This window comes from Nuphar pumila, chromosome 9 (assembly GCF_984573655.1).
Source record: "Nuphar pumila chromosome 9, dmNupPumi1.hap1.1, whole genome shotgun sequence".
Taxonomy (NCBI): Eukaryota; Viridiplantae; Streptophyta; class Magnoliopsida; order Nymphaeales; family Nymphaeaceae; genus Nuphar; species Nuphar pumila.
The window spans coordinates 123,622,515-123,645,716 of NC_143257.1; positions in this window are offsets into that span (position 1 = coordinate 123,622,515).

Consider the following 23,202-nt stretch of genomic DNA (forward strand, 5'->3'; position numbering starts at 1 on the left):
GTTAAATTTACTAGAGGTTGTTGGTTGGGTGACTGTTCAGCCATGAGTGTGGAACTATGATTTATTAGTGTGACGCCCAATGTAGTTTACAATCTATTCTGATTAGTGATTTTATCTCCATTTATTTATATCTTTCTATTGAAATGTATTAGTCTTCTTAATGTAGAATATTAAAATTGAATGCTTCTTAACTCATAGTTAATTGCTAGGCATCAATTATTGTTCTTTCAAAAAAATTATTGTTCTCTTCTTTATTGAAATATTCATTTTGTCTCTCCATAACTAATCTCATTTTTTATTCTCATCTTACAATTTATAAATTTCAATGATACCATATGATTTGATACTTTTACTTTTGCAATAAAATCATAACTATATTCAGCCATTAAGTGTGCTTGTCCAAATCCTCCCGTTAATAACCTTTTTCAATGACAAACTTGTTCATAGAGGGGTTGGACAAAACCAAAGATATGAGCAAAAAAATTTCTAAATCCATATGATTTGATGAAAAATGAGGATTCTAAAGTAGAAGGGTTTTAAATATCCCTAATCTGCCAAAACATGAGTATATCACAACTATAAAGGTACTGGATAGTGATGATTCTGTGCATCATACAGCAAATCATGTATTTGATGCACTGTGTGATATGCACAATACAAGCACATATGTACTGGTTGTTTTATTTTCAAGGGCCATAAACCAATGTTGTATATAGACATGTGCATATGTATGTATATGTTATCACTAATAACTGCATCAAGTATCCAATGCTTGTGTATGCTGAATGGGCATGTCTCCCCTTGTTAATTCGTTTGTGACTATTGTGCTCGTACATTGCATGTGAGTTTGAAGTTGTGCAGACCTATCCTGAAGATATTCCCCTCATGTCTTGATTATATTTTGGCAGTCCCTATTCAGTAGAGTGATGAACTAAATGGTGTTTGGTTGTTATAGATCCAAGCACAAAGGCGTGGCTCTGTAATTATTATGTAATATTATATATACAATCAACTTTATTACATGATTTTGATATGCCATGTTACTAAAGGAGAAAAGCAAGAGCCTAGGCAAGCTACGAGAACTAGTACTTGTTTGTCATGTTGTATGATTATCTGAAGTTTGGTATATGTTTATGCTGGTTTTGAATAGATTCACCCTAAATCCTAATACACTCCTAGTTACAAGGCTTATTTTCATGCACATTTCTTGTCTTGAACTTGTCCTAGCTACAAGTGGGGTTGAAAATAGTGTATCTTGTAGTGATATTTTTTCCTGCAAACTCTACGATCTTAAAATGAGCTACTGGTGGACTTAGATCATGTTCCATGTACCATAGGTAATAAGCCACTCCCATGATAATCCTTTTAATATTGCTATGGTTAAACTCCTTAGAAGACATATGCCACTTCTTTAACATTTTGATCACTCTTTGAAAGACAATTGTAGTTGATGATACTGCTATTTCAACTCTACTTCATAGTGTTTCTTTGAATATTATGCAATCAGGCAAAGTATCGATGAAATTGCTAAAGTCTTCACAAACAATGTTTAGTTCTGGCCTATTGAGTTTTTTTTGAACTTTGTATACAATCAATCAGTTCTTGCAAATTAGGTTTGTTGCTTGCTTATTAAATTATGCTTGTTGTGGATTTGAGTTTAACTTTTTGAAAATGAATTTAATTTTGGATGATGCATGCTATATTGACAATGATTATAGTTTATTTGGATGAATTTGGTTGATTTTTTGATACATGGGCCTTAGTAGATCATGTGTGTTGTTTTGAGATTCGTAAACACTGCAACATGTCTCCATCACAAGCGAAAAATAAAGACCCTATATTACCACAAAGTCCCAATTGGTCAAAAGACTCATGGCTAGACCCAGAAATTGATATAAGTGCAATTGAATATTACATATCAAAGAGTTGATAAATAATCTAAGGTCACAAAGAAAGTATAATGTAAGTGCATGTGTTATTGCTCTGTTTTCTGTTTTTTTGTTCTTTTTACCTCTTGAAAACCAGTTCAAAAATGTATATGACACTTGTTTATATTTCATAATTATGTACTATCTTAACTTCACGATCTTGTTGTTGTCATTCATTTGATTTAATGTTGTTCTTGTATGATAGTGAATATTCTTGTATGAACAATGTAGTCTGATCTAATATTATTCACATAAATTTAATAGATATCGACATATCATTTATGATGAAGAGGTATGTGTTCCTCCTCCTCATGGATCAGTTCACCTCCCACCAACTAAGGTGAACACGTAGCCAAGATCACCTTCAAATCACAGGTAGGTAATACTTCAAGGAAGGAAGAGGTAACTCTCCATACACTACAAGCAACTGCAACTCTAGAGCCATTTACGATGACTGAGTAAATATTAATATAGTATTTTTTTATTATATTTAAAAATTTATTAATATTATTCATATTAATATGTTTGTATTTTTTACTACAAATTAGCAACTACAAAATCTTTTCATCGCAAATGTAAGAAGAACAATGTTTAGCCCACTAAAAGCAAATCAAGTAATGAAAGACGTCAGTAACTATCAAACCTGAGATGTAAGGAGTCGTTGGCAAGAGCTCTTCTATATTCTCTAGGAGGCTTTCATGTTTCATTATGGAGCAGACTATACTCACTCACAACTCATGAAAGAAGGTCTCAGTCGACAAGAAGATGGTGTTGCATGAGGCAATTTATGTAAGTATATTATCTAACTATATTTTTATAAATAGATTAATTCATAAAAAAATGTTACTAATTATATCTTGATAATTTGGTGTAGAAAGAGTTTGATTTAGATAAAGATATACTTGAACATCAATGGTACGTGGAGAAGCAACTTCAACCATCATACTCAAGGGTGCGAGAAGGTTTCTACAAACATTATCAAAAGTTTCAAAACCATAACGTAACAAAACAATATCCTCTTCAGGTAGTCAACTTTGAAGTGTGGAAGGGATTTTCATGTTTTTCACCAAAGACTATTGGATAATAAATATTAGATGTATATTTATAATTAAAAAAATGTTTAGATTTTTATCTAATAATTGATCTTTTTTTTTGTTAACAACGGACGTCAAAGAAAAATTCAATGAATAGAATAAAACCGTCAGTCCAATATACTAGTGGATCATCTTCGCACCTCCAGAGGTATCATACGAAGGTAAGTTTCTTATTATCTAAGTTTATTTTTTTATATAGTATAATGCTAAATATATTTGATCTAATAAATTCTTGATTTGTTATTTGCAAACTGAAATAGATGGGTAAAAATCAATGACGTGTGTTCTATAAAGAGACGACACCCATTCAGATCATACAATATTACACCTTTATAAGAAACTCATACTTTATAGTATCACATTTATTCATTTCATTTTGTATATTATCATTAGTTACTGATAACCAATTATTAACGACGTGCAGATAAAACTAGAATCTATGAAGATTGAAAATTCAAAATTTGTCAATGATGCAGCGAGACGTCTTTGCCAAGGTCCTCAGAGAGTGATACATACATGTGAGGGGGATGGGTGCATTTTTTCCTCCAATAAAACCATCACACTCCATCCAGGCCCGAATTTCACAGTTATCTACTCAACTGAAAGTGATGCAGACGAAGGTCCAACAATCAAGAGATGAAATGACGATAGAGAGAAGCAACTAGGAATCTCAAAGCGGGGATGTAGAGCTTCATGAATACGCAAAGATAAAATCCCCTATCCTAGATCTAAAATTTTTAAACTCTTTGTTTATATGAGAAGTATATATGTTTTGATTAATTAAGTCTTTGCTACAATTACTATAATTAAAGTTTGATTTATGTGAATATTAAAAGTATATATGTTTATTGCATGCTTGGAGATGATGAAATAAAGGTTTGTATTTGAAGTGTGTTGCAGACTTGGAGGGGGTTTGCATTTTTGAAGTGGTATGTTGAATGTTTGAGGATGTATGTTTGAAGTGTATATTTGAAGTATAATGTTGTTTTTGTTGAATGTATATTTCAGTTGTTAATTTTAGTATATTTAAAGTTTTTATTGAAGTGTATGTATTTGAATATAAATTTTTTTAAACTAATTGGTAGTTTTTAATTTGCAGGTTTATATCCTATAACAACAACATTCCTGTCTCGCTATTATAGGCAAAATTTCTTTCTCGCTGTTATATGCAACCTATAACAGCGAGCTAATTATCCTTATTATAACCTACATCGATGAGTTAATGATCGTTGCTATAAGCTATAACGGTGATAGAGGAATGTTATAACCTATAAGTAGCTTATAACAACGATCTAGAGATCTCACCATTATAGGTTACCTCGCCGCTATTAGTGTTTCCAATTCCGATGAGTAATCTTGTTGGTGTTAGGTCACCTTTAACAACGTACTATAAATGTCATCGTTATTGGCCAACAAAAGCTATTTATTTATAATGATTTAACAACTAAAATTTTCACTGTTATAGGCCAATAAACCCAGAAATAGAACAATAGTAATGAGAAAAGTATAGTAACGATTCAGATTTAGGTTAGTATCGTACCAATTTTCAGGCGATATGACATGTACACCGATACTGACAATACTGCTCCCAACCAAGCTGCGTGCAACCACCACCTCTAAATTCTAGCCCATTGGGACCAATAACAATTGCCTAAAGCATGAGCGCTGATTGACTTCCAAATCAAAGTCTGGCCATGAAGCCTTAAATAAAAATTGAAAAGCCGAGCAAGACCATAATAAATGTGGGGACGATGCCAAATCCCATTCACATAGGCTGCATCATCATCATTGTTGTAGCTAGACATCCTTACAACCATAAATTTTAATTCTCTCATGCCAATATCATATTAAAAGTATTATATATGATATCAAGTGTTTAAGGCACGTGCTTGGAAAGATAGTGAAACCGCTCTTGCCAAGGATTGATTCACCTTCGGATCTTACCGTGGGCTTGCCCAAGGCATTTCTTTTGGAGGCTAGGCGCTTAGGACACTAACCGAGGCTTTATTAAAGGAAGGCTCATTAAGTGGTCGCTATTCCTTGCTGGCAGGTTTCTAGTCATAAGGAAAAAAAATAGTATAAGGTATCCATGCAAGCCAAGAGTGTTGAAAATTTTAAGTTTTTTCATGCAAATTCACAAGAGAGAGAGAGAGAGAGGGGGGGGGGGGTAATATTGGCTAACCTTGGCGGTACCTCCCTAGAAAAAAGAGTCATTTTTTTAAATTCTTTATTTTTTGCAAGTCAAGCGCTATGGATATAACGAGAGGGTGGTGTATGCTCTCCTCCGATGATTCACTGAATTCCACATCTATGTTTGGGGGTCTGAATGAGTACCACATATATAAGCACATGGGGCTCGTATTCTTGTGTATGTTGACATCACTTAGCATTGGAGTCTGGTGTGGTTGCAAAGACTTAAGTACCCTTTCTTGCTATTCTTGCCATAAAACGACTGTTTGAGAAAATGACAAAAATGTCCTTCATTCAAAAAAGGAAAACAAACGGTTTAAAAAAAGGACAAACACGTCCTCCATCCAGAAAGTCAAGGATGATGTTGACTCTTCAAAGTCTACACAGCAAAACGAACCTTAGCCAACGATCTGATGGTGATCCGACGAAACGATGGTGATCCGACGATCCGATGGTGATCAGGCAAAATGAACCTAAGCCATAAAAAATGTCTGTTTGAACTTTTCATCATCATCTTCTTCTTCTTCCTTCTCCGTAAAACACTGTAAAATCCTCTCTGTCTCTAGAAAAGAAATCAAGAGAGGCAAATAGTCAACAATCCGATGATGATCGTCATCCTCTTTCTACTAGCAGTGGCCAGAATGTTGCTCTCGTCCAGTGGGCAACCGACTATGGCGGCTCCTCCTCCGTCTTTGAGGGACACCTACAACATAATTTTCCTCCAGTACACCTACAACAGAGTACAACCTTCAGCTTCCTCATTATGACGAAAATCGCAAAGCGAAAAAAAAAAAAAAAATCATGGAAAAGGGTGTTATGAAAACCTCGAGCAAGATACAACCGAAGAAAACATGAGCACCACGATTAAACAAAACAATTTATTGCGCTTTTTTGATATTTACAAGAGGAAAAAAAATTTTATACAAGGCCCCAAAAAAATTTGAGAGTATCAATTTACAGTAGAAATCAAATCAATGAGTAGCGATTTACAGTAGAAATCAGATCAGAGAGTAACGATTTATAGTAGAAATCAGATCAAAGAGTAACGATTTATAGTAGAAATTAGATCATAGAGTAGCGATTTGCAATAGAAATCAGATCAGAGAGTAGTGATTTACAGTAGAAATTAGACTATAGAATAGTGATTTATAATACAAATCAGATTAAAAAGTAGTGATTTACAGTAGAAATCAAATCAGATAGCAGCGATTTACAGTAGAAATCTAACCAGAGAGTAACGATTTACAATAAAAATCAGATCAAAGAGTAGCAATTTACAGTAAAAATTAGACCAGAGAGTAGCGATTTATAGTAAAAATCAGATCATAGAGTAGCGATTTATAGTAGAAATCAGATAATAAAGTAGCAATTTACAGTAGAAATAAGACCATAGAGTAGCGATTTATAATAGAAATCAGATCAGAGAGTAGCGATTTACAATAGAAATCAAATTAGAGTGCAGCGATTTATAGTAGAAATCAGACCAGAGAGTAGCAGTTTATAATAGAAATCAGATCAAAGAGTAACGATTTACAGTAAAAATCAGATAAGAGAGTAGCGATTTACAGTAAAAATCAGACCAGAGAGTAGCGATTTATAGTAGAAATCAGATCAGAGAGTAGCGATTTATAGTTAAAATCAGATCAGAGAGTAGCGATTTACAGTAAAAATCAGATAAAAGAGTAGCAATTTACAGTAGAAATCAGATCAGAGAGTAGCGATTTACAATAGAAATGAGACCAGAGAGTAGCAATTTACAGTAGAAATCAGATAAGAGAGTAACGATTTACAGTAGAAATCAGACCAGAGATTAGCGATTTACATTAAAAATCAGATCAGAGAGTAGCGATTTACAGTAGAAATCAGATCAAAGAGTAACGATTTACAGTGAAAATCAGATCAGAGAGTAGCGATTTACAATGAAAATCAAATAAGTGAGTAGCGATTTACAGTAGAAATCAGATCAGAGAGTAATAATTTACAGTAAAAATCAAAGTAGAGAGTAGCGATTTACACTGAAAATCAAATTAGAGAGTAACGATTTATAGTGAAAATCAGATCAGAGAGTAGCGATTTATAAAAGAGATCATATAAAGGCCCCAATAAGAGATCATATAAGGGACCCGCGCCGGGGGGAGCCCCCGGCCCCCCCTCCTGTAAAGGCAAAAACTCTGAATCAGGCTTCATAACTCATCAAGTTGAATGATGCTACCCATGTTGGGAAGAGCCCCCAAACCCTCCTCCTGTAAGGGCAAAAACTATGCTACCCACGCCGGGAGGAACCCCCAAACCCCCCTCCTGTAAGCGCAAAAACTATGAATCAAGGCTCCATAACTCATCAAGTTGAATAATGCTACCCACGCTGGGAGGAGCCCCCAAACCCCCCTTCTGTAAGGGCAAAAACTCTGAATCTGGCTCCATAACTCATCAAGTTGAATGATGCTACCCACGCTGGGAAGAGCCCTCAAACCCCCCTCCTGTAAGAGCAAAAACTATGCTACCCATGCTGGGAAGAGCCCCCAAACCCTCCTCCTGTAAGGGCAAAAACTATGAATCAAGCTCCACAACTCATAAGTTGAATGATGCTACCCACGCTGGGAAGAGCCCCCAAACCCCCCTCATGTAAGGAAAAACACTCTGAATCAGGCTCCACAACTCATCAAGTTGAATGATGCTACCCACGCTCGGAAGTACCCCCAAACACCCCTCCTGTAAGAGCAAAAACTATGCTACCCACGCTTGGAGAAGCTCCCAAACCCCCCTTCTGTATGGGCAAAAACTATAAATCAGACTTCACAACTCATCAAGTTGAACGATGCTACAGTCAGTGTGCAGGCCAGTCAATGTTTGATGGAGCAATGTAGGATCGTCTGCTAGATGTGCACAGAAGCAGAAAGATAAGGGAGAGAGAGTGAGAGGGTTGATGTTCATGGCCTTCTCCAAGGGAGATTCCTTTTTTGGATAATCCTGCAGTGCAGAAACTGGATCTTAAATAACCATGTTTGGGGTACTTAAGTCTTTACAACCACTCATTTTCTAGAATCATCATTTTTTTTGGCACTAGTGGAGGAAAGGGTACTTAAGTCTTTGCAATCGCATCAAACTCCAACACTAAGTGATGCTGACAAACATGGGGATACGAGACATACATGCTTATATACGTGGTTCTTTTTGGGACCCCCGAACATGATATGCCCTGTTTGGGAGGGGGGGGGCACATATAACCTGCTTCAGGATATAATCTATGTGGTTTATTCAATTAAAAACATATCTTAGATTGTTTGATTTTCATTATACAGGCTGGTCTTTTAAGAGTTGAAAAAATCAATGATTAATAATGCACTAAAATTCCATGATTGAAAAAATCATATTTTTATCTCAAAAACCACTCAATCTAAAGAGTGATTCCAAATAAATGACACGTGCTAACTGTATCAGTGGTGTCACAATGTGAAAATAAGACACGTGATTTTTTGCAAGGGAGTGTGGTACTATCAACGGTATATATATATATATATATATATATATATATATATATATATATATATATATATATATATATATATATATATATATATAGTTCTATTGTGCTTTTGAACTGCAATACCATATGGTCATACACCGTCATTTGAATGGATCTGGCCACCAAATGTTAGATTAATCCATACCAATGTATTTAACATGGTTCATTCACTATGTTAGTAGGTTTAATCATATCCAATACACCATAAGAATAGATTTTCAAGATGGTCAACCATTGGCAGATTAACATTCCTAAAGACAATGAAGGTTTAAAGGGTACACAAAATATCACGTGAAAGTCAAGTTTAACACATGAAATTAGTAAATGGAACACCCTAAACACGATCCAAATGTTAACTTTTGCTTTTGGATATCAATTTGACCTATCGCAAATGAAGTATCACCATATATATACAGCCACTAGAATATCTTATCTGGAAATATGTGAACTGGAGTGTGAAATAGACATTTCATACTTTTTTTTTGTAAATCCAGCTGTGTAAATCTGTTCGGGATAATCCATTTTGATAAGAATCAACTGTTAGATCATGTTTTTTGATAAAAAAAAAACACTATTTTTGGGTGTTTGAATATTTACAAAAATTCCGAGCCATCAATTTTGAAGCCTTAAAAGATCCTGCTTATGCCTTGTAATAGGATGATCCAAGAGCTAGTTCCTGTAACAACCCCACACACACCAATCCACACAGTTGTCTGATTAGGTGTTCATACTCTCCATTTCAACTTATAGCTGAACTTTGAATCACTTCACAGTCTTGCTGCTTCTCTCTTCTTTTGTGCTTTATTGATATTCTTCTTCTCCTGCTTTCGACATGCATGAAATCCCATGATGTACTAGTATTTAGAATGAAAACGTATGAAGTGGTTGATGTTGGATATCAGACATTCAGATGTTAATGCATTTTGTGTTGAGGCTTGCTGATTTCTTCTCTTTTAAAAAAAATATCTTTTTATTTTCTTTTCAATTTTGTGGTGACTCATCATTCATCACCCAAATTGGTCCATTCATCCCCTGTCATCCCTAGCTATCTTCATACCCCTATTTGGGATTTCCTTGATGCAAGTTGTTTTGATCAAATCAGGCTCTATAGATGTGATCTACATCATTCATTTAAATAACTAAAATCGGACTTGTGTGTAAGATTTTTTGGTGATTCAAAATTCAATGGTTGGCAAAACACAAAAAAAATTGTGATTTAAAGTCATATTTTTTTCTCAAGAAATACAAGCCAAGTGTCGATTCTTAATAAATTGGCCATACTGAATCTATCTATAAGGTCAGATTTGATCAAACAACTTGCATCATAAGATTTGAGAGGGGCATGACGATGGGGGGATGACCTAGGGAGTGAGTGGAACTGGACTCCACTCATCACCACTGTTTACACTTATGATTCACAATATTAATAAACAAAACTATTATATAAAAGAAGGCAAATATTTTCAGCTGATAGTATTCATTAAATACTTTCCCAAAAAATAAACAAATTTTAGATCCATTAAGCCAAGATACTCAAGAAAGTAGATTGAGTATCCATATTATGGTATCAAATTCCTTCTCAGTGGCAGTCCACATAGCATGTGCAAATGGAGGTCTCTATGACAGCGTAATGTATGGCCAGATATGGATTTATAATGTCAGATGTACCAGAAAGTTTACCACTAGATCAGATTGCTTCAGATAACAGTGGTGCATAGCTTGATAGTAATAGACCTTGCCTCCTAAAATGAAAGTTGTTATGACATTTTTTCAGTTTATAGGAGTTCACACTCAAATAAATGTACTCTAAACCACAGGGTAGTGAATAAGAATGTCACTAGGTAACATTCAGAAACACGATTCATATTCTAGCTCAAACTAAAATAAAGTTGCATAAATATAGAAAAATGAGGCTATATGTTTCGATCTTGATATTAAAGGTTATAGACCAAAGATCTGTTTTTATTCTCTGGTTTTCTTAGAGCCAAATCTGTGAGCATGGAGATTGTATACGAATGTTCCAAGGGAAATAATTGAAGCATTTGAGGCCTAAAATATATGTTTTTTTGCATTTCTGCAATGTTCATTTATCTTTTTATTGGCAACATTTATTTATCCTTTATTAATAGAATCTGACAAAATCTCAACTGGCTATGCTCTCTCTCTTATACGCACACGCACACACAAAGTTATATATATATATATTGTTTAAATAAAACCATGCAATATATAGAAACAATCTCAAGTGAGCTACTCTCTCTCTCTCACATACACACACAAAGTTCTCTCTCTATATATTGTTTAAATAAAACCATGCAATATACAGCAACAATCATGACTTCACCAAATCCAAAAGTGAAACATGTGTATGCATGAGAGAGAGAGACTGCACTTTCGGTGCACTAACCAAGACAAAAGGATGGTGTTCTTGGCAAGTGTGCCAACACCACAGCATGTCAGTATCTATTGTTTGCTTGATATTGGCGAAACAAACACTGGGTACACATGCAAGCATAATGGACCACTTAGTCAAGAGAGGGTGGTGTATGTTCGTCAAGCTAGCTAATGGTCTTTCTTTGGATTCATGCCTAGTATAATAAAATGGCTTTCATCCTGCACAACTTTCTTCATCATTGTGCATGTTTATATATATATATATCAGTTGTGCAGCTACCAATTATATCTAGCAAGCTGAATAAAAAGGACCATCACCAGATTCAGACGAGTGGGGCTACACCTACAGTGTACGTGGGGTGATCGTCACACCCTAGACTTTCCCTATTCAGTTTCTCCACAAAGCCAAAAAAGTGGTGGATAAAGAGGAAAACCAATAACAGAATTTCTATATAAAAACTATCCTAAGAACATCTCTCAGTTTTCCTTTTTTTTTAGGGAATAAGTTTTCCTTCTCATCTTCTTATTCTTATTTTCTTTTTTTTTTTTGCTTTTAGTTCCAAGCATAGTATTGTTTTCATCAAATGGTAACACGTATAACATGATACATGCTATTGTCTCTCCACAAGGAAAGACTTCTGAACATTGCCATGAAGCATGACATGGGGACATCATGATAAGAGGACGCCCTCGTGTATTTGGTCCACTTGCCATCATCATGGTGTCGAGACGTGTCTAGATAACAATTCCAGGTGGTGCTGCATGATCAATCTTTTTTATGACTCACCATGGTACTCATCTTCGTTAAAACTTATAAATAGGCCATACTGGATGCATCCTAAATATGCTACATCTACATGTTATTGAAGATTTCAAATTACAACACATCAGAAGGTATCATGTTCTATGGGATTTAGAGAGAGAGAGAGAGAGCATTCATCATTCAACATTACCAAAATACATCCAACAGAATATTGGATGGGAGAGACAAAAGAGAAACATAAGAGCAAAACAACCATAATCTAGATGGTGATTGTGCATAGATCAGAGTACAAGCCGATCAGCCCCTCCCCCCTACTATGTAACTTAAGAGCCAGATACACATCAGACATGACCCGTTGCCGAAGCCTTCCGAAATCAAATTTGATGCCCCTGAAAAAGATGTCGTTTCTTTTGGTCCATATGACCCACCATGCTGAAAGCAACCAAACCCGCCACAATAATCTCCATTTTTTTTGTGTCGTACAATCTTGGGACCAAGCAAGAGGTCCCGAATAACGGAGCACGGACGAGTTTGAACAGGTGGCGCACCCCAAGTTTGAAAAAATAAGTCTAGAACGACCGGGCAGAGCCAAAATAGGTGAGTCGTGCTCTACAACCTTCTCGCAAAGAACGCACATGCTTGGAAATTGAATCCCCCGTTTCCTGACATTAATTTGTGTTTGAACACGATCCAGAGCCACAAGCCACGCCAAAGCTTTTGCCCTTGGAGCTGGCCCCTTACCCCACATACAATCACTGGGAAACCAGTCCATCCCGGACGGCAACAAGGAATGGTAAATTTGCTTAATAGAGAACCTATCTCCGCTCGCCATGACCCAGTAAAGCCACGGCAGGCCATGGACCGGCCTAAGATCTCTGCCACTGAAGGATCAAAGTGTCTTCCGCCATTCCAGCCAGAGGGACGAGTGACACACTGAACTGGGTGTGGAAAAAAGGGATTCATGTAGACTACCATATTTTTGCCTAACAAACGTAGCCCAAGAAGATTGAGATGTGGAAGCTTCCCAAACCCACTTCAAGACTAAAACGATGCTCCTCTTTCTCAGAGCTGGAATCTCCAAGCCGCCTCGCTGCCTCGGGAGAACGATCTGTTGCCAAGAAACAAGCGGGTACTTTTTGTGCGACACATTCCCAGACCAAAGGAAGTGCGAAAGCAAACGGTTAATCGTCTGCTCTACTATCGTCGGTATAATAGACATGCTCATTCGAAACTCTAGTAATCTGGCTAAAACATGGCGAATGAGCGTCACTCGTCCGCAAAAGATAAATATCGAGCCTTCCAAGCCTGCAATCTCCCTTGCACCCACTCTATGGTAGACATCCAAGTAGAAGTTCCTGCTGGCTGCAAAGAGTGCAACGATAGACCCAAGAAATTGACAGGAAGGTCAGATATTGAGCAGTTGAAGATCCTTGCAGCAACCGATTGGAGAAGAGGGTCAGCATTGAGTAAGACCAGAGCGCACTTACTCTCGTTCAGGCGAAGGCCTGAGATTGCAGCGAAGACTTTAATAATGAAGCACAACCTGGACATTTGATTAACATTCGCATGTCCAAATATTAAAGTATCGTCTGCATATTGAATTGTGTGGCCAACAAAACCAGGAATGCCCAAGGATTCCAAGAAGCCTATTTTTTCTGCCCTTTTCATGAGAATAGGTATACCATCTACCGCGATATTAAAAAGGATAGGTGCTAGAGGACAACCCTGTCGTACACCTCTAGCCAACTTGAATTCTTCCCCTCTCATTCCATTGATGCAAACTGATGATACGGATTTTGTGACCAACTCCTTAACTCATGCTATAAACCGGCTGCCAAACCCCATATTTGTTAGAGATTCAATCAGAAAATCCCAAGCCAGACTGTCATAAGCCTTGTGAAAATCCAATTTTAGCATAAAGTGCGGTGATTCAGTCGCCTGTAAAGAGTGAAGAAGCTCAGTTGCACAAATAAAAGATCCTTGCAAACTTCGACCTGGAATAAAAGCACCCTGGTTTGGAGAAACAAGTTGATCAATGACATCGCGCAATCGATTAGCCAACACCTTAGATATAATGCGATACAGAGCACCCATCACCGAAATCGGCATGAAGTTGGATATGTCTGATGCCCCTTGCCTCTTAGGAATCAAAGAGATGACTGCCACATGATATGGTTTAGGCAACCTCGTATTACGATAGAATTCATCGAACAAGTGGAGCAGGTCAGTTTTAACACTTGACCAAAATGCTTTAAAGAAGTCGATGTGAAAACCATCAAGGCCTGGTGCCTTCCATCCCGATAGTTCGTTAATAGCATTCAAAATCTCCACTTCAGTGAATCTAACCTGCAAAGAAACAGATTAGTTTGCTGCCAACCGCTTATAGCCCATATCGCCGATGACACCCCCGACGCCTAAGTCGGCCGAATACAACCTGGAGAAGTAAGAAGTAATAGCTGGCAGGCAATTGTGCGGACCAAACTGACATCCATCGATCTCGATCGAGAGTATCCGGTTCTTACTGTATTTATTTGATGCGTTCATATGAAAAAATCGTGTATTATCATCGCCATTAGCCAACCATGCAACTCTAGCCCTCAACTTCCATCTAAGCTCATCTCGTGCTCTCCATTCTGCAACGGTCCTGCAACTGAAGCACTTGACCCTTCGGTACACCAAGAAGATCGACCTGACGTTGAGCCAAATTGGAGAGCTTGGCTTCCCACTGGCCGATGAACCTAAACTTGTTCAGGTTATTAAAACTTAGCCATTCCTTAATACGTTTTCGAAGACGAAGAAGCTTAGCATGGATGCGGATGGCCACCCAAGATCCCGTAGCAGGTTGAGCCCACGATTGACCTACCAACTGCTGAAAGTCTGGCACCCGAAGCCACCATTCCTCAAAGAAGAACCTACGACACTCCTTGAAGCCTGCGCCCGACGAAACAGTCATTTGTCCATGATCAGACATAGTCCGTGGCAGCAGACAAGCAGTGACATCCGGAACTACGTGAAATAGTTCTGGGAAGAGAAAAACGCGATCAAGTATCCGCAAGCAAGGGTGAGACCTCATATTTGACCACGAGAATTGCTCCCCCACATGAGGCACTGAGTAAAGTTTGTTCCGCTGAACAAACTCCTGAAACCCCCTAATGGAGGGGTTGAGAATAACCGGTAAACTAGAATCCTGCGTGGACAACAGGCAATTGAAATCCCCTCCTAAACACTGAAGAGCTCCAAATGTAACCAGAATTTGATCCAAATTAGCCCAAAACATTGGTCGCGAAGTAGACACGACAGGACCATACACAAAGGTGAGAACAACATCTTGCAGCGACGACAACAAGTTTGCAGAAAGGGAGATTGAATAAAGACCAATATCTACTATCGCCACCTTAAGAGAAGCTTTCCAAAGAACCAGGATTCCCCCAGCAAACCCAACAGACGGCTTAAAAGCATATGTCGCACCTCTCCATAAGAAAGATACCACTGTTAACGGAATATCCTCCATTTTGGTTTCACAAATTGCGACGACATCCGGACTTTCATACCTAATCCAATTAGCTAAAAACAACCGCTTACGGGAGCAATTCATGCCTCTAATATTCCAAATACACATCTTCATGATAAATAATCAGACAACACCCTAGTACGCCTTTGCCTGACTGAGCGTCGAACTGAGCTGGAGCCATCTGCCTGAATCTGGGCTTGCGAACGGGCCAATGATTTAGCTCTACGAAGACTATTTGTGACCCTGACCGCCGATCGTGCTCGAGGAACAATCTGTTGTTGGATCGAAGAAAGCTGCCCGATTGAAATCTGCACTCCTAGTGCCTGCACAGCCTCGACGAATGACATACCCCATATGTCAAACAAGTCATCGACCCCCTGCGACTCACCCCCCGAACTTGACGAATCTGGGCAAGGTTGCGGATGCACTGGTTGCAAGCAGGAGGCCCCCGAGTTCCCCTGAACCGATGCTCCGATACCCTCCATGGGACAACCCCCGTCTTGATCGGGCAAGCAGTCCGCCGAACTCAAAAAGTGAGTTGGGTGCAACATGCAAGGTGACAACGAGACCACGCAGGTAAAACCCAAAACACACGTTGGGGCAGACCCCATACACACCAGGACGCCTTTGCATGGTAGGAATATCGTCAGAATACGAATTGTAGAATCGACTGAACACAAGCTCCCATGATGATCGAAAAATGAACGGGCCTAGGATCCATCATGGGCGACAGATGCAGCACAACTCCCAGAAGCAAGATCGTGCTGGCAGCCCAATAGTTGAAGAGGCAAACCGGATGAACATATAGAGCCCGAAGAAATCTCAACGCAAGTGGACCCACACTCCATCTCGAAAGCAGTTTTACTCATTAATTCATCAGGGTGGATGAGACAGATTGTCGGCTTGGACAGACGCTTCTCGATGGACGCTTTAGGATACGAGCGGTATAACTCTGACGACCGACCGACATCATGGGATAGACAGACGGCACTGGATGCCTTCAACGGTACCCAAAGCGAACCTATCTTAACGGTTTATGGAAGACTGACATAGTAATGCAATGCGTTTCTCTCTTTTGCTTTTTGCTGGTCAATGCCTTTTCCTGCAATGGGAAACCTGTTCCTATTTTGCACCTCAACAGTATGGCGTAATGAGGAGCATTAACTTCTCCCTAGTAATAAACGGTTAAAGAAGGAAATAGAAATCGTAAAATATGAAGAATATTGCCATTTGGCCTTAATTGGCTTTGCTTGTGAGCTAATGATCAAAAGAAAACCAAGAATAGGAAGAAAGAAGAACAAGAACTGGAGAGAAAATGAAGCCAAAATATATCACATAAACTAAAGGACAGGAAAAAGTACAAGAGTTCATTATTCTCTTTGAATTTGATAAGAGAAATTGAAAGTTAATGATGTATATCAAAAATCTATCCCAGGGATATATTACTTCAATATCAAAATTCATCATAACCCAAATCTAGCAGCGTGGGCTAATGATTAATCAGCCTTTTAAGAGATATAGCAAGAAAAGAAAAATGCTGAATTAGAGGGGCAGCGCCCTGATCAAGGAGAAACTGAAAAAGCATCACTAATTGTGATATGCAACTGCACGCCTGTTACTTCTGCACAACTGTTCTAACAGTAAGTGGCAGAGAGAGAGAGAGAGAGATTATTTTATTTTTTATAACCACATCTATCCTTTTTTTCTAAAGGAATACCACGTCTATCCTTAATATGAGGGATACGGATCGATATAAGGAACTAACAGATCTTTCATCCAACATAATAGATCTAGGCCTGATCAGTGAACAGTGTTAATTCTCGTGGGTGTTTTGTAAGTTTATGAAGGCATGCAGGGTAGATTTATTACTGTTTATTGAAATAAAGGGAAATATCTTCTGAATAAATTAAGAAAACACCAATAGAATTTTTGGCAAGTAATTGCAAGGGAATCATATATACATGAACCACGAAATCAATTACCGAATTATAATTTATGATAATGAAAGATCGGTATGACAGATCTCTATGTTTTCTCTAAGTTTTTTTTCTTAGAAGATAGATAACAGTCAATCTATTATGAAAAATATATGTCGATATTTATCGCTCAGATTTAACATACCAAAAACCAAATAAAAATAAAAGAAATGGGAATTACCATGTGGGATCTGGCTGTTGGAGATTTGAAATGAGACATGAAAGAAATCGTGCAGATATTAGCGGATGAAACTACAGCATGATCTGTTCTCCTTTAGAGAGAGAGAGAGAGAGAGAGAGAGAGAGAGTCAGATCATGCTGGCAGCTTCAACCCCTAAATCTTCACCTCCACCACCATCAACAAGAAGGCCGCCGCCATAACCACTGCTTCCATCTCCACCATCTCAGAAGAGAGAGAGAGAGAGAGAGTAGGGTTTTCTCTACTGCCTTGGATGGTGTTCCTTATGGAGAGAGGAAACTCACTTTGATGGGAATAAAATAGGAGGATAGCCACGAGTTTTGGGGATAAATTTAGAGAGAGAGAGAGAGCCTAAATATGGTGGTCCCAAAAAAAGCGAGGGAGGGGAAAGGGATTGAATAGTATTCATGTTGAAGCCACTATAGGCATGCAGGCTAGCGTGAGTTTCTAAAATTACCCCACCCATCGTTTTTTTTAACACCTCTCTCTCTTTTGAAAGATGGGATAAAAACGACCAAAAAGATGCTTAAAACAATCAACCTCCGGGGGACCATCTTCAACACGATAATTATAAAAAAAAGAAAAAAAAGAAAGAAGAAACCTTGACACCTAACAGAACATGTGTCTCCCTCTCTGAGAGAGAGTTAATTGCATGCCTTATTAGCATGGTGTCTTTGTTGAGGGATGAATGCAATAGATAACCTCTTATGTAACAAAAGCTAGCACTGTGTTTATGTTGAGAAGGGCAAATAATTAGGAGTTGAAAGGCGTTGGCACCAACCTGGCGATGGTGATGGGTTTCAATGAAAAAAATAATTATTTTTTCTATGGAAAATAAATAACTATTGGGAGATGACATTTTATGGGTTTTGAAGAGATCAATATATAGGTGCTAATTAAAGCTGCCAGCAGGTTGGTTGCAATCCGCATCCATGTTATTGGATCAGATATCCAAGCTGAGAAGGGAAAACAGGTAGGAAATAGAGGCAACGGGTTGGGTTGGGTTGGGACCCAGCTGAAGCCAAATCCAGATCTGATTTTAGATGCTGATACTGGGTCTGGGCCAGGTCTAATCAGACCCACCATAAGGGAAACCATGCCCCCTTATAAGGATTACATGAACCTGACCCAGTAATTTTTTTTATCTGTTTTGCATTGAAAATTTGTGGATTTTTAGTCAGAACTCGGGTTGGGCCTGGGTCTGGTATGAAATTTCACAAACTATACCCAGCTCCATATATTAATTGGACCCTTTCAGTCTGACCCGGATTCTAATGAGACCTCTTTGTTTATAACCAAACTCTGACCCTATAGGGTTTGGTATGGGTCGGGTCTGGGTCAAACCCGACCTATTGACACCCCTAGTCAGAAATCCTGACATGGATCTGATCCAGATCCATGTCTGGACAGATCCAGTCTTTCTTGATGTTTGGTTCTGGATCTTGAGCATCCACATATGGATTTATGTCCAGACTTTGCACCCTGTTGAATCCAAAACCCATTCCTGTGTCCTACAGCCCAATATTCTGTTGGGGTCTGAGTATGGATTTCCCTAGGTCCAATCCACATTCTAAATATTCCTATGTGTGGTCCTAACGCCAACGGCCTCATGGATTTTTTTTAGGCTGCTTTCATTTTTCAATAATATTTTCAGCTCCTTCCCCTCCTCCCCTTTGAGTGACAATTTTATATGTACTATTTATAGTCCACTAAAATCCATTTCATTTCAGCTTCTTCTTTGTTCATTTGTTGGCAACTTGACAAGCTTCATGGAATCTGAAATTGTCTGTTTTGCAGTTATTTTTAAGCTATCTGTGATGCAATTGGGTATTTACAAGTGAAACTCTTAAATTACTAGTTCTATTAAAAAGTGGCACTTTCATTTCAAACATACCTCATGGCTGGTCTCCTTCTTTCCAAGGTGTCCCTACAAAATCATTTAAAATTAATCTCCCTTTTGAATCATGGGGTTGTCATTTTTGCTTCAATACAAGGGTGTGTTACTTTCACTTGGTCCCTATATGTAGCTAGCCACTCTTTTTAAAATCCCTACTTCCCTTGTTTCCATTAGGACAAAAGATGCTATTACTTTATGCAATCCCTTTTGTCCACTTATTGAAATTACATCTCCATTTCCTCTCATTTCAAGGTTATAAACAAACTAATAATTCAAATAAATCTTTCTAAGATTCGTTGACACCAATGGATCAATATAATAATATATTTCGTAGGGCTATGGTTGTCATCCCCTTTGTAGGCAAGTGATTTGTAAAGAATATGTCTGACTTCTTATTTTTCATGGTGGCACTTCATTTGTGTTAACCATGAACTCTTCTAACTAGTGTTAAAATAATCATTAAAAAAGTAGAGCTTTTCTTTTCTAATCCGTTAGAGGGAACTTGTTTGTGGAAATAACAATGGGGAGTCAACCTTTAATATCATTAGCAAGAGAACATATTCAATGGGTAGAAAGCCAAGCTTAAGTCTCTCTCTGTCTCGGAGGTGATTTCAACACCTTATTGTCCACAACTGATTCGAATCGACCTTCTTCGATCACACGATTCATGAGAAGGTTCAACGACAGTTTACTCTCCAACGACAATGTATATCATGATGTTCAGGCACATATCGGTCCATTTACAGTGTTCAATCATGCACCGATTATTATGTCTTGGGATATTGGACATCATTATAAAAAGGGGAGATTCTGATTTGAATTATGGTGGCTCCGTGAACCTGGCACTGTAGAATCTATAGTGTTTTGGTGGCTTCATCCACAAGAGGGAAAGTGGGTTGCACACACATTTGAAGAGAGATTGATTTTGTGAGATGTAATCTCATACTTTGGTCAAGAGAAAAAGGCAAAGCAAAATTTCAAGAGGTCGAGGGATGGGAGGTTCAACTATGGAAAATGAAATGTGTGTAGAATCTCATCTTGAGGATGCTGCTCAACTAAAAGTAAGACATGAACAACTTGCCTCTTTGATGGAGGATTGGCGAGTAAAGAAGTGAGATAGAGACAAAGATCATGAATTACTTTGCTAAAGGTGAATTACTTTCATGATTATGCATCAAACTGAAGGAGAATAAATCACATTTTCCTTTTTGGCTTCCAATAATGACGAACTACAAGAGACGACACTCTTGGACTTCTTCACTCGCCAACTCCAAGCCGGATTTACATCGTCTACTTGACCGGTGCCCAACTTGGGCAACTTGCATCTTCGCGTTTTTGAAGAGGAATAAGTAAGTCTCATAAAAAAGAAATTTGATTTGGATGAATTTAAGAAGGTTGTCTGGTTTTTGCCTCTGGGAAAGGCCCCGGGGTAGAGGGCTTTCCTATTAAAGCATTATGAAGTATTTAGGATGCGTGTAAAAAAGATTTTGTCTTATTGGATGATCATTTACGGTACTCATCCCCAAGGATGGTTCCCTTGGTAGCATTGGCAACTTTTTAGCCAATTTCGCTTAGGAACACCATCTACAAAATCATCTCCAAGGCGCTGGCCTCCTACCTCCAATTGATCATTGATCACATCATCTCTAAGAATTAATTTGCATTCATTTCGAAAAGGAAGATGCCCGAAGGGTTTCTCCTTACCCATGAATCCATATACTCAATACATGCTTTTCACTCGAAGGCCTTTTTGCTGAAACTTGATTGATCTAAATCATTCAACATGGTGAGCTGGGACTTCTTGCTTGCGTGTCTAGAGCCGATGAACTTTGGGAGCAAATGTTGTGTTTGGATCAAGGAGCTACTTTGAATCTTGGCATTGGCAATCATAATCAATGGCACCCAAGGTACATTTTTTAACTTATATCGCGGCCTTCCACCAGGTGACCCCCTATCGCCCCTCCTCTTCCTTATTGTTATGGAGGCTCTTACCTCCATTGTTGATGGGTTGTCTTATGGTGTGGAGATGTCGAGCCTTCTTAATTTTTCACATATCCTATTTGCCGACAACATTCACATCTTTGGCAAAGCTATCACTACCAATATAACAAACTTGTGGGTTTTGTTGTGAGTGTTCTCCGAGCTGTCTATTAATGGCCTCAAGTCGAGCCTTGTTCCTTTTCATGAAAGAAGGGACACCACAATATTTGCATCCACCATGTTTGGTTGCCAAGCTGGAACGCTTTCTCTAAAGTACCTTGACCAACCACTTTACCAAGGCATCACAAGAGACAACTTTTGAAAAGATGTTGAGGATAAAATATTATCAAAAATCCATTCTTGGACTAGGTTCAAGTGACACTTGTGAGACACCTATCTCCTCTATTTTGTGCAAATCTTTCACATCCCAACCAAGACACACACAAAAAAAGGCTTTCAAGTCTTTATTTGATTTAATAAAGTGCAAAAAGCCAAAACTCATTTAGTTTCTTGGGACATCATTACTTGAACCAAAGAAGATGGTGGTTTGGGAAATTGGGAAATTGGAAGATAGAACAAGGCCTTAGAAGGCAGTGGTTTGGGAATTTGGGAAATTGGAAGATAGAACAAGGCCTTACTTATCAAACTGTTATGGTTGGCCATGGGAATGGAGTAGTGGTTCAAAGTGGGTTGGAGGATCCGGTATTTGAAAAGAGTTGGTGAAGTTTATTCCTAATCTAGTTGAGGCAAATTTTGTATCAATGAGTGATGGTACCAAAACCAGAATTTGAAAGGATGAAAGACCTCTACCCCACTCTTTATTGGGCCTCTTGAGGTAAAGAGGAACCAATTTTCTTCTTTTGGAACCAACAACATGGTTGAGAAATCCAATTGAGGAGGAACCATTCTTCCAATGTTTTTGAAGAGTGGATGTGCCTTGTGAGAAAATTTTCTACATTAAGGCCTAATGTCTCATTGGATTCCTTATGTTGGAAACACTTCCACAATGGCGAATTTATCATCGCCTCATGCTATCGGATGCTGGGGCATCCAACTATGCATTGACTGCCATACAAGGCTTTGTGGCATTCTACTTTTCCCATCCGTGGATCCATCAATGCTTGGTTGATTCTTCACAATCCTATCAAGTGCATAAATCCTAAGGAATATATATTGCAAGCATGTGCATTCTTTGCCCAAGGGGAGAGGAATCAACAACTCATTTATTTTTGGAATGTAAATTCAGTAGAGAGAAGCTGGTTTGGCAGGTTACAGCTCCTCAATGGAATGTCCCAACCCACTTAAGAGAGGTGCTAATAGCTCCACATCTCCAATTTAACCACCAAGTGCATATGGAGGGCTGCCATCACCACATTCTCATCGTGAAGGTTGCTTTTCAAAAAACTTCTTCGATGTAGATTCAAATGGGGAGACTTGAATGTATCGTTTCTACAGGACCTTTAGTCCTTCAAATGATTGTTTAGTGACTTCTCGTCACTCTGTGATGTAATTCTTCCAATTTGATTAAATCTATGAACTATTTTTCCTTCAAAGAAAAGTCTCTCAATCCACATGCACGCACACACACGTGCATGGGTGCTCACACAAACACATCAAGGTTCTCATAGGCACTGCCTTTAAAATTCTTGAACATAGAAGTTCGTGAGCAAGGAAGAGAAGATCATAAATATTTCTAGTTCCAAAGTGAATTAAAAAATTGTGAAATATGGTTTTTGCAAGACAAAAT